A 10,657-nucleotide genomic window follows, 5' to 3' on the forward strand; every position below is an offset into this window, starting at 1 on the left:
TTCAAACAAGGTGTTCAACATCCTTCTGATCCCCAATATTATTGACAGTGAGTTCGTTTACAGTCCCTGAAAGCGTACTACTACACCAGTGGAACGTTGAACGAAGGTTTGGAAACGAACGGTTTCGTTTGGGGAACGAACGCTGAACGGTTTGAACCGAATGGTTCTCAGCGAAAACAGAAGTTTTTATCGGGAACGAAACACTTTCAGATTGGGAACGAACGGTTCTCATCCGAGATCGGCACGCTTTGGTTCAAGATGGGAAAAATGTTTTGGCATCGATTTCAACTTCTGCATTTCTGATATATTTGATACTTTTCATGCATATATAAGTATTGCGGGAAAGAAAGAAATTACTTGCCGAAATAAAAATTTACATTTGATTAACCTTATGGATATTTTAAAATGGAAGGAAGGGGAATGAAAGTAAAGTAAAACATACAGTTATATGTGCCTTAAATTTCACATGGGGGTACTCACATATATACGTAATATAATCAATGGAAAACAACTTCACATTTTTGAAATACCTCATTTCATAACCGATTTCAATATCATTTTCATCCTTAACGCGAAAATATTTTTTCTCGATTATTTAACGCACAAGAAATTTTAAAGAGCAATGCAGTTTGTATATGTGGTTTGTGTAAACTTTAATCAAGGGTTCGTAGCAGAACAAATTTATATTGCAGTGCAGATGTACAAGTGTACAGCGCGTTAAACTGTATTCAGATTCTATTTTTATCATAATGCATAATTTGAATAAATGTATCACAAGTACATAAATGAACATATGTACATAAAAGGTGAAGATAATGAACAGTGATCAATCTCATAACTCCTATAGGTAACACAAAATAGAGAGTTGGGAGAGAAGCACCGACCTCTGATTAAACCAGAGGTTGGATCAGGTGCCTTGGAGGAGTAAGCATCTACTGTCCACCGTTCACCCCGTCATGAGCCCTATATCCTGATCAGGTAAACGGAGTTATATGTAGTCCAAATCAGCACATGCTAAGAACGGCCTAGCAATCAGTATAAAACAAGTCAGACAGCATTTGACCCACTGATAGGTTGTATTGGCAAACTAGATCGTTATAACGACCATAGAATTTGCGAATTACTGACTTTAAATGAGACTGTTGAGATCCTCTGCACCATCAACCTGTTTGTCAGTAGCCTGTCTCGATTTAACAACTGACCATACGCAGAACAAGCCCCTGCGTATCGAATCAGCTGAGAGATATTAACACAATATACAGGTGATGATGTAATATTGCTACATAGCTATGGAAAGTTGTCGATGAAGAAGAGAGAACGGACAGTATCATAGATGATATTATCAACATGGAAAAGGAAAATCCTGGTTTTGATTTAAAATTTGAATTGAATGATACTGTCACCACGAAGTATGAAAATGATAAGAGAATTCATGTCCAATTCTGACAGAGGTTCTGTGAATCTTTTCGTCTCGTTGGGTTTGATCTCCTCTGGCTGACATTTGAAATCTAAGCCCGAATTTTCATACTTCGTGGTGATGGTATCATCCAATTCAAATTTTAAATCAAAACCAGGATTTCCCTTCTCCATGTTGATGATATCATCTATGATATTGTCCGTATCTATATCAGACCCGCTTTCTCTGAGAGTGCTCTATGTTAAAAGTATTTCTTCACCTCTTCCCATCACTTCTGCTACATTGGACTAGCTTTCTTTAAATGAATGAAATAAAATATTACAGTAAAAAATTTCCGTTTGTTCAATTATTAGACAGTATCGGGTAGAACAACCACTCACCATTCATGTCTGAGTTCCTATTGTGTGATAATTTTACATATACAACAGTATTCGGCATCTATCCATTACGGACATTAAAAAGGCTTTGACGAAATTTGCCAAAATTTAAAGGGTACATGTATATCAAGGGGGCTAATGTCACCTGAAACAGGGACCTATAGTGCGGACTCAATGTCCACTCTCCCGTAAACTAGTAGATGTACACCGTTACTATTCCAACTCTTGATAATATTTCGCAATGATATGCCTTTCATTTGACCATTCTCTTTTGCGATACTGTTTTATACGCCCATCTTTAGACGGGACGCATTGTGGTATAGCGCTATTTGTACGTCCGTCCGTCCGTTCGAAGTTTTCTGTTTCTAATTCCCTTTCTTTGTGGAATGTCAAGATGAAACTTGCTATGTAGCTTCCTTGTGGATTATTTTGGATTAATTTGCAAGTTTGATCCTTTTTTACTTCTCTTGAAGGGGTTGTGTCCCTTTATTTGAAAATTATTGTTATATAGAGGGTACATAATTTGTTCGGGGAACTCCTCCCACAATTTTTAGGTGAGGATCATCTTGTTTTACGAAGTGTTTGCATGGATATTGAATGTGTGCCAGGGATTTTGATTTTCTTCACATTTTGAGGGGAAAAAACAGGCGGTTGAAATTAGTCTGTTTTAAGGAAATATTACAAAGAGAGTTTATGATTTGTTCCATGAACTCCTCCCGCAGTTTTCAAGTGAGAATCTTCCTTTTTTACAGGATGTTTACATGGGTATTGAAGATGGGCATATGGCAAGGAGTTTGATTTTTCGTCAAGTTTTGAGAAAATTACTGTTATTGAACTTACTCAGTTTTCAGGAGCTATTACATAGAGAGTACATGATTTGTATATTTTGCCTTCCACAGTTTTCAAGTGAGGACCTTCTTATTTTGCAGAGTATTTCTATACGCATGGAAGATGTATGTGTGGCAAGGATTCTTATATTCTTCAATTGTTAAGAAAATGACAGGTTGTTGAATATAGTCAGTTTTGGGGAAATATTGCATAGAGAGTGTATGATTTGTCTTTTAGTTTTCCTTCGACAGTTTTCAAGTGAGGACCTACCTGTTTACAGAATAGTTGTATGGGTATGAAAGATGTGCATGTAGCAAGAATTTTGATTGTCTTCAATTTTAAGAAAATTACAGGGTGTTGAACATAGTTCGGTTTGAGGAAATGTAAAACTTATACGGTACCAATTTTGATGCACCACATGCACATTTCGAAAAATAATATCTTTTCAGTGATGCTCAACTGAAATGTTTGAAATTCGAAATAACAATGAAGTTTTAGAGCTGTTATAGGGAAAAACAGTGTGCCAAAAAAGTGGAATCAAATTCGTCTAAGGATAAAAGCTATGCGTGAGGGAGATAATCCTTATTTTTGTAGTGGATTTCTAAATTTTATAACAGCAATTAAATATACATCCGTATTTTCAAGCTAGTAACGAAGTACTTCGCAACTGGGCTGTAGAGACCCTCGGGAACTAACAGTCCAGATGCGCATTTCGACAAATAATGTCTCTTCAATGATGCTCAACCGAAATGTTTGAAATCCGAAATAGCAATGAAGTTTTAGAGCTATTATAGGGACATGTTATATTAAATAAAGTACATAGTTTGTCCTTATAATTCCTTTCACAGTTTAGAATCTATACTATTTATAACTAACTTGAAGATGTGCAAAATGCAAGGAGTTTGATTCTCAACAATCTTTAATTTTCTTTGACGTTTTATATATTGACAAGGTGTTCAAGTTGGTCAAATCTGGATAAATATTTTACACACAGAACTCTTGGTTTGTCTATCTGCTTCCTGTCACAGTTTTAAGCTAAGACCCTTATTCATGTTATGCAAAGGAAGTATGTCACAGCCAGATACTACCTGATGTAAATTTCTACAAATCATGACTGAAGACAAGTACGCCATATAAACATTGTTACGGACATACTATGTACCGTTTGCGATACTCCTAGTCCTTATGTATCCACTGAACTGGAAAGCAACTATGTTAAGGACTTCCATAGTAAAATACAATATTATTATGTACAATATGCTGGAATTCCTATGGGCACAAATTGTGCTCCTTTGTTAGCCGACCTGTTTTTATACTCCTACAAAGCCAATTTTATTGAAACACTTCTACGTGATTAAAGAAAAAAATATCTTGCTTTGGCCTTCAATTCGACATTTACATATACCGACGATGTTTTATCTATTAATTAATGATAGCTTTCATTCATATGTCGATTCAATATATCCCTGTGAACTCGAAATAAAAAACACCACAGAGTCCTCCATTTCTGCTTCATACTTAGATACTTTATTGAAAGTATATACCAACGGCAAACTAATTACCCAACTTTATGAAAAACGAGATGATTGCAGTTTCTCCATCGTCAACTTCCGATATCTATTTAGCATTATTCAATTACCACCTATATATGGTGTGCATATCTCTCAACTGATACGATACGCAAGAGCTTGTTCTGCATATGGTCAGTTTTTAAATCGAGGCAGGCTACTGACAAACAAGTTGTTGGTGCAGGGGTTTCAACAGCCTCGTTTAAAGTCAGCATTTCGAAAATTCTATGGTCGTTTTAACGATCTAGTTAGCCAATACAACCTATTATTGGGTCAAATGCTGTCTGACGTGTTTCATTCCGATTGTTAGACCGTTCTTGGCACACTGATTTCGACTCCGTTTACCTGATCAAGGTATAGACCTTCCCGAAAATCTTTCTTTGTATTCTTAAATTTAGTGTGAATATGACAAGTTCCGGGTAGTAACACAGTCAGAGTGTGCAATATTTTAAGTATTATATGAGTATCAACCTATCAATGCTGTTCAAAACAGACAGTTGAATTCATTTCTATAAGAGGGTAAAAAAGTTAATGGAAACAAAAAAGAATTTCTTGATCGAGTCGGGTGTGATTTTTCGGGGGGGGGGGGGGAGAGAAGAGAGAATTTTAATAATCGAATTGGAAATCACGCAGACATTCACTTGTTTACAGATGTCTCCAATAACGACTGACATAATTGTTTTGTATGAAATCAGAACAGAACTACAGAACTACTGAGTCCCAAAATATGATGACAACTCATCAACTCAAAGCTTGGGTTTTAAGGAGGATCGACACGTGCATGGATCTTGTATATCATGGTACCCCTCCCCCATCCCTCTAAAAAGAATTCATATAAAGTATCAACGCTCTCACTGTTTTATCAAGGCTAAAATTATTCCATTACTACCAAACGTCTTTTTAAAAAAAATAAACCAGATTACAGTCAAATAGGCAATTAAATCAAAATAAAATTTCATTTGTTAGATATTGCTCGATTGATATGAATTATTTTTCATAGGTGTTGTCGGGGGGGGGTGCCATATTCTCACATGTACAATGCACTCTTTGGGGAATAGGTAAGTTTGAACCCCCAATAGAATGGTTTTGACGCCTCTGTATCTTTCCTCTTTTATTCGTTTTAGCCCCCTTGAGATGTTTAATTATGTAGACATGTATCGTGTCATAACATAAATTGCAATGACAAAGAGCTAGATTCAAAAAATGCCATAAATGGCCTATATATTTCTTGAAAAATAAATTATCGTGTCCTTTGAATTTATGTACCTTTTTCAAATCTACATTACTTGATCATAACATGTATGGGTCATTTTGGTTAAACAGGGTGATTACCTAGCATTGCTAACTGCCAAAACCATTAACGGATAGGAATTTTCCGGAATATTTTCGTGTTTTTGCAACTTTATGTCAATATTTAAAGTGGGGCGCGTTTTTCGAGGAGAAAAAATCAAGTATAAAACGAAGTATTACCATAAAAAGTATTTTTTACAATAACTCTTTTTCTCCGTGAAGAACTCGCCCCATGTGAAAAAATAGAATAATGCAAGGTGAAGATAACGAACATTGATCAATCTCATAACTCCTACAAGCAATACAAAATAGATAGTTGGGCAAACACGGACCCCTGGACACACCAGAGGTGGGATCAGGTGCCTAGGAGGAATAATAAAAGCCTATTGTCGTCTTGCCATCATTCTGGCGTGTGTAGAAACAAGAGTTGAAAACATTGTTTGTAAATACTACTGGATTTAGCAAGATATCAATAAAAGACACTTAAACATATTGTAAATCTTAATATCATACTCGTACAACTTTTTTTTATACGATAAAACTGTAGAACATTAAATTGGCAATAAAAGAAATATATATAGCATTCGTGATTTTCACCCGTTAGTCAAAGCATTTGACGTCACAATGCAATAGACGGATGCTCACTTAGCGCGGGCTCCCTAGTAAACATCGAAGTACTAGCTCTATCGCCATACAGACGGGAACATAATTTAGCGATTTGAAAACATGGGATCGAAATTGTAATTTTTGAAGTCAATTTCAATCCATTTTGGTTTGAATATATTTTATTGCATATATTTAATATGCAAAGGGTTCGAATACAAGTTCTAACAACTTGAGATTTTTCTCACCTACGATTAGTTGATAACATATGCAAAGACTTAATAAATACCATAATCATACATGTACATATAGCGTAAAATATATTACTACCATGAGAATCTGCTTGGATGAGATATTTCTGTGGATGTTTCTGTACAGCAGTAAACATTTCATTTCGAAAGAAAGTACGTTACGTCACATAATGGAGGCCTATATCACCTAATATTGCTACACATGCATGGAAAAGGAAAGAGAACAAATGTAGATAACGCCCCGACTTTCATTGAAAATAAATACCAAAAAATTGTATACTGTAAAAACAACAGAAATTGATTATTAGATGCAATTCTTGTTTATCTCAAATTATCTATGTAAAAACATTCAATAATGGTTAACTTCAATAACCTCTAGTAGATTCCTTTGTGTAAGTAGTGATCGACTTACTACACATTCTTTACGAGGGTTATGATAATCAAATATATATACATTAAAATTTACAACAAGTATTCAATGATCATTTCAGAGGCACGTATTGATCATTTTTCAAAAAAGGGGGAGGGGGCAGCCAGAAGAAAAACATTAAAAAGTATTGACAAGCATATAACATACGGCGTTAGATTCTAATTCGGGAGGGGGCGATATATGTGGGGTATAGTATACGGGTTGTCTCCAAAATAAAGAAAAATCTCCCAAGCTCAGTTTCTTCCATCGTGGGACATTTTTACTATCTACAATATATTTCCAATCTGCAGTCGTAGACCCTGTGTTGTGTTGATGGAAATGAGGCCAAGTGGACTTAACCATGAACATTCATGAACTTTCAAGATACATAACGCAACATCAAATTAATTAACGTCCATTCCACACCATCATAATGAATCACATTTATCTTGTACCTTCCATGGTTATTTACTTAACAGATGAATAAAAACTTAACAGGCATTTATTTGGTAATGTATCTTTGCATAAAACATTGTACAAGTTATGTGAAGAGAGACATCATACGACTTTATTCAAAATCTATCAAACCGCAAGTAATGCAACAACATCACATAAAAATACATAAATTGTTTATTCTTGAATGTAAAAATTATAAATGTGTATGTATTAAAGTTAATGAATAGAGAAATGAATACTACAACACGTTCATTTAAAGGGGAAGCAACTCAAACATAGGTATCGCCCATAGCTATTTTGAAAGGTGTGGTCTTGCAATGCATAAATATACTATTACTATTAAAAATGAGAATGCAATATTGCACAATGTTTTTAAATATGACACATTTTAATGCAAATAATGTTAATAAAGAAATAATAATAATAATAATAAACCACTCATTTAAAAATCCTGTCATCTTACATCATGTTTAAGTAAAACACAATTAAGGTGTTTAAGTGTTTTAAAGAATGCAATTAAAAATATTTACACGTTATAAAACATATACAAATGTTTTTATTATATTTTTTTTTTATTGAAAACGAGCCGTAAATCTTGCATATTGATTAAATAAAACACAGGTTAGGTGTTTGATTTTTTTTTCAAATTAAAAAATATATATCAACTCATAAAAAATGAAAAGAAAATACAATAATGATAGATGAAAATGTTTCCATGTGGAGATGATAGAATATGTATTCAGGATGGGTGTGGGTGAGTGTGTTATCTGGATGACGCTACAACAGACGATGAGTCAAACTGAGACAGCGACAATGATGAGAGCACCACAAAGGAGATGTTTGAACTTCTAGTCTTAAAATAAATAAAACACTTCTTCACATGTACTTACTTGCTTTATCAGGAATGCAACCTTTAGAATACACATGCACATGTACTTTGAGATGTTTCCCAAGTTAAAATTTTATTTATTTTGAGTACCGGTAATTTCATTTCGGATTTCGATGCAATGTACATACATGTCAAAATACATCTGTACAATATTATGTCAATATATATTTTTCATGATATTCACAGTTTGGGACTTTGTTCAATATTTTTATCATATACCAAGTTTCATCATAATAATCCCCTCCCACCCCCACCGCACCTCTCTCTCTCTCTCTCTCTCTCTCTCTCTCTCTCTCTCTCTCTCTCTCTCTCTTGGTTGATAAGAGACTCCTCTACTTCTTGGAGTATCATGTTATAAAAAACGTGGATTGGGGTGTGCTGAGATATTAAAACATTTATATTAACAAAGCACCAGTTTTTTTTTTAAAATAAGGACCTTACCGTAATTATAAAATGTGTAAATGTTTGTTAGGATGAGAGTCTAGGGGAGAGTTGGGGGGTGTTGGGTGTTATGAGGTGTGTGCGTGTAGTAATTGTTTTCTGTACAATGTATATTGTATGTGTTTTTGCTTGGCCCACATGAATCTAATATAAAAATAACGTACCCATTTAAACATTATGGATATTGTTTATCAAAATTAATTTCTTAGTTGTATTTATAGCAATATGGATACCCTCCCCCCCCCAACTCTCACACTCTCAACTGTCTCGCGGGGGGGTTGGGGGTTGGAGGGGGTATTACATGTGAGTAAATGCCGCTCTTGAATATAACTCTTTCACAGTTATCCATGATTCAGATCGCCATTGCTATGATTTAAGATCAGTGGCAATGTCTCTGGTGATCTGAGAATTGAAACTGATAAAATCGTCCTCCGAGTGGTGCATATATGGCGACTCTTACAAAGTGAAAAATAGACACGTTGTTGTCCGATGTTTTCAAAGCATCGTTTTATACAGGTTTGATAAAATACAAAAGAAAGAACTTGCAATAAATTGTAATTGCTCATATACCGAAGAATTACTAATCATAGAATGCAATGTTCTGAACTTACCTGTCTCGATCTAAAAAATAACATTCCACTAGATGCGGTATCGGCTTTACTCGTACCAAAACTCGTACCAAAACTCGTTCATATTCCGATTTGAAATTATCCAAGATCAGTAGTCTTGGTAACTGTCATCAACTAGTTCAACGTAAATGTATATCAAATATTTTCAAAATATTTTGTTTTTGAAATAACCAACCCAATATAGGCATGAAAACTTCGAAGCCTTGACAACGTAATGTAATGACGTTTTGTTCAATTGCGACGTTTAACAACAAAATCGTTGTAATACACGCTATTTTGAAGACCGGTTACATAGAAAACTTTAGCGTTATCAGAAAAATGAAAGATATCTAGAGAAAGTTTGAAGTCTCTAAATGTATTTTACAGTAATATTAATTTGTTTTAAGCATGGGCCATTTTTGGCACTTTTTGAACCAGGCTCTTTGGAGCCCCTCTCTCCCTTTTCGCCACAAATTTAGAAAATAATGTGGGTAAAACTCCAAATATATTAACCAAAATGGCTGTATTTACAGGTAAATGTACATACTCTTGCCGGATTATTAATGTAATGCTAAAACTTTATGGGGTTCACTTATAGTTATTTTATTTTCAAAACATTGCATGTGTAAATGTCAGTTTAAAGATGGTTGGACTTGTGTTTGAAAATTTCTAAAATTTGTGAGTAGTTAGCTGGAAATATGTCATTGGTGTCTCATCTACAAGTACAGGCTGAGGTAAAAAAAAAAAATCGCCAATCGAAGGAGGTCAGTGGACATTTCCAGAATCCAGAAGTGTCAGTTTGACATACATGTACCTGTACGTACATCGTGTCAGAGCTTTTATCGCTGAATGTACTACATTGATATTGAAAAAGCAACATCTGATATTTTATCATAAATCTGACTGTGTTCAAACACGGGGTAAAGCTCCTGTGAAAATTTATGCAATATATGATAAATACTATCTATTTAACAAATAAGGACAAATTTACTTGGTTGATGATTAATGAAGACAGACCAGTAATTGTAAAATTCAGTGAATATTTAGTTAAAACTTTCAGAAAAAGGTGTGATGCGTTAAAACTGCAAAATCATTATACAGTCCACTCCACTTATATTGAAGTCGGTTATATTGAACTATCTGTTATATTGAAGTTAAAATAAATCCCCCAGTAGCAATATTTGTGTAGTTCAGCATTGGTTATATTGAACTTTGCATATAATGAACAATTCAGGTCGGTCCCCTGAATTTCATTATATCCGAAGTAGACTGTAGTTTATTATTCATATGTTGGTATAATACTGATATTGTCCATTTACTTGTGTATACACCTGATTCGCAATTCATATATGTATGTACTCGTTTCCCCAACATGCTACATCCACATGTAGTTTGTAGTCCATGTAACCTGAGGTTAATTTTGTAAACTTTCTTTTTTGCAATTTCCTTCTTTATAAGCTGTCTTGCTGTTAAACCTTCTGGACCCAAAAGAGAAATAAACTTATCTTATCTTATCTATA

The sequence above is a fragment of the Ostrea edulis genome, chromosome 6 (genome assembly GCF_947568905.1).
Source record: "Ostrea edulis chromosome 6, xbOstEdul1.1, whole genome shotgun sequence".
NCBI classification, from domain to species: domain Eukaryota; kingdom Metazoa; phylum Mollusca; class Bivalvia; order Ostreida; family Ostreidae; genus Ostrea; species Ostrea edulis.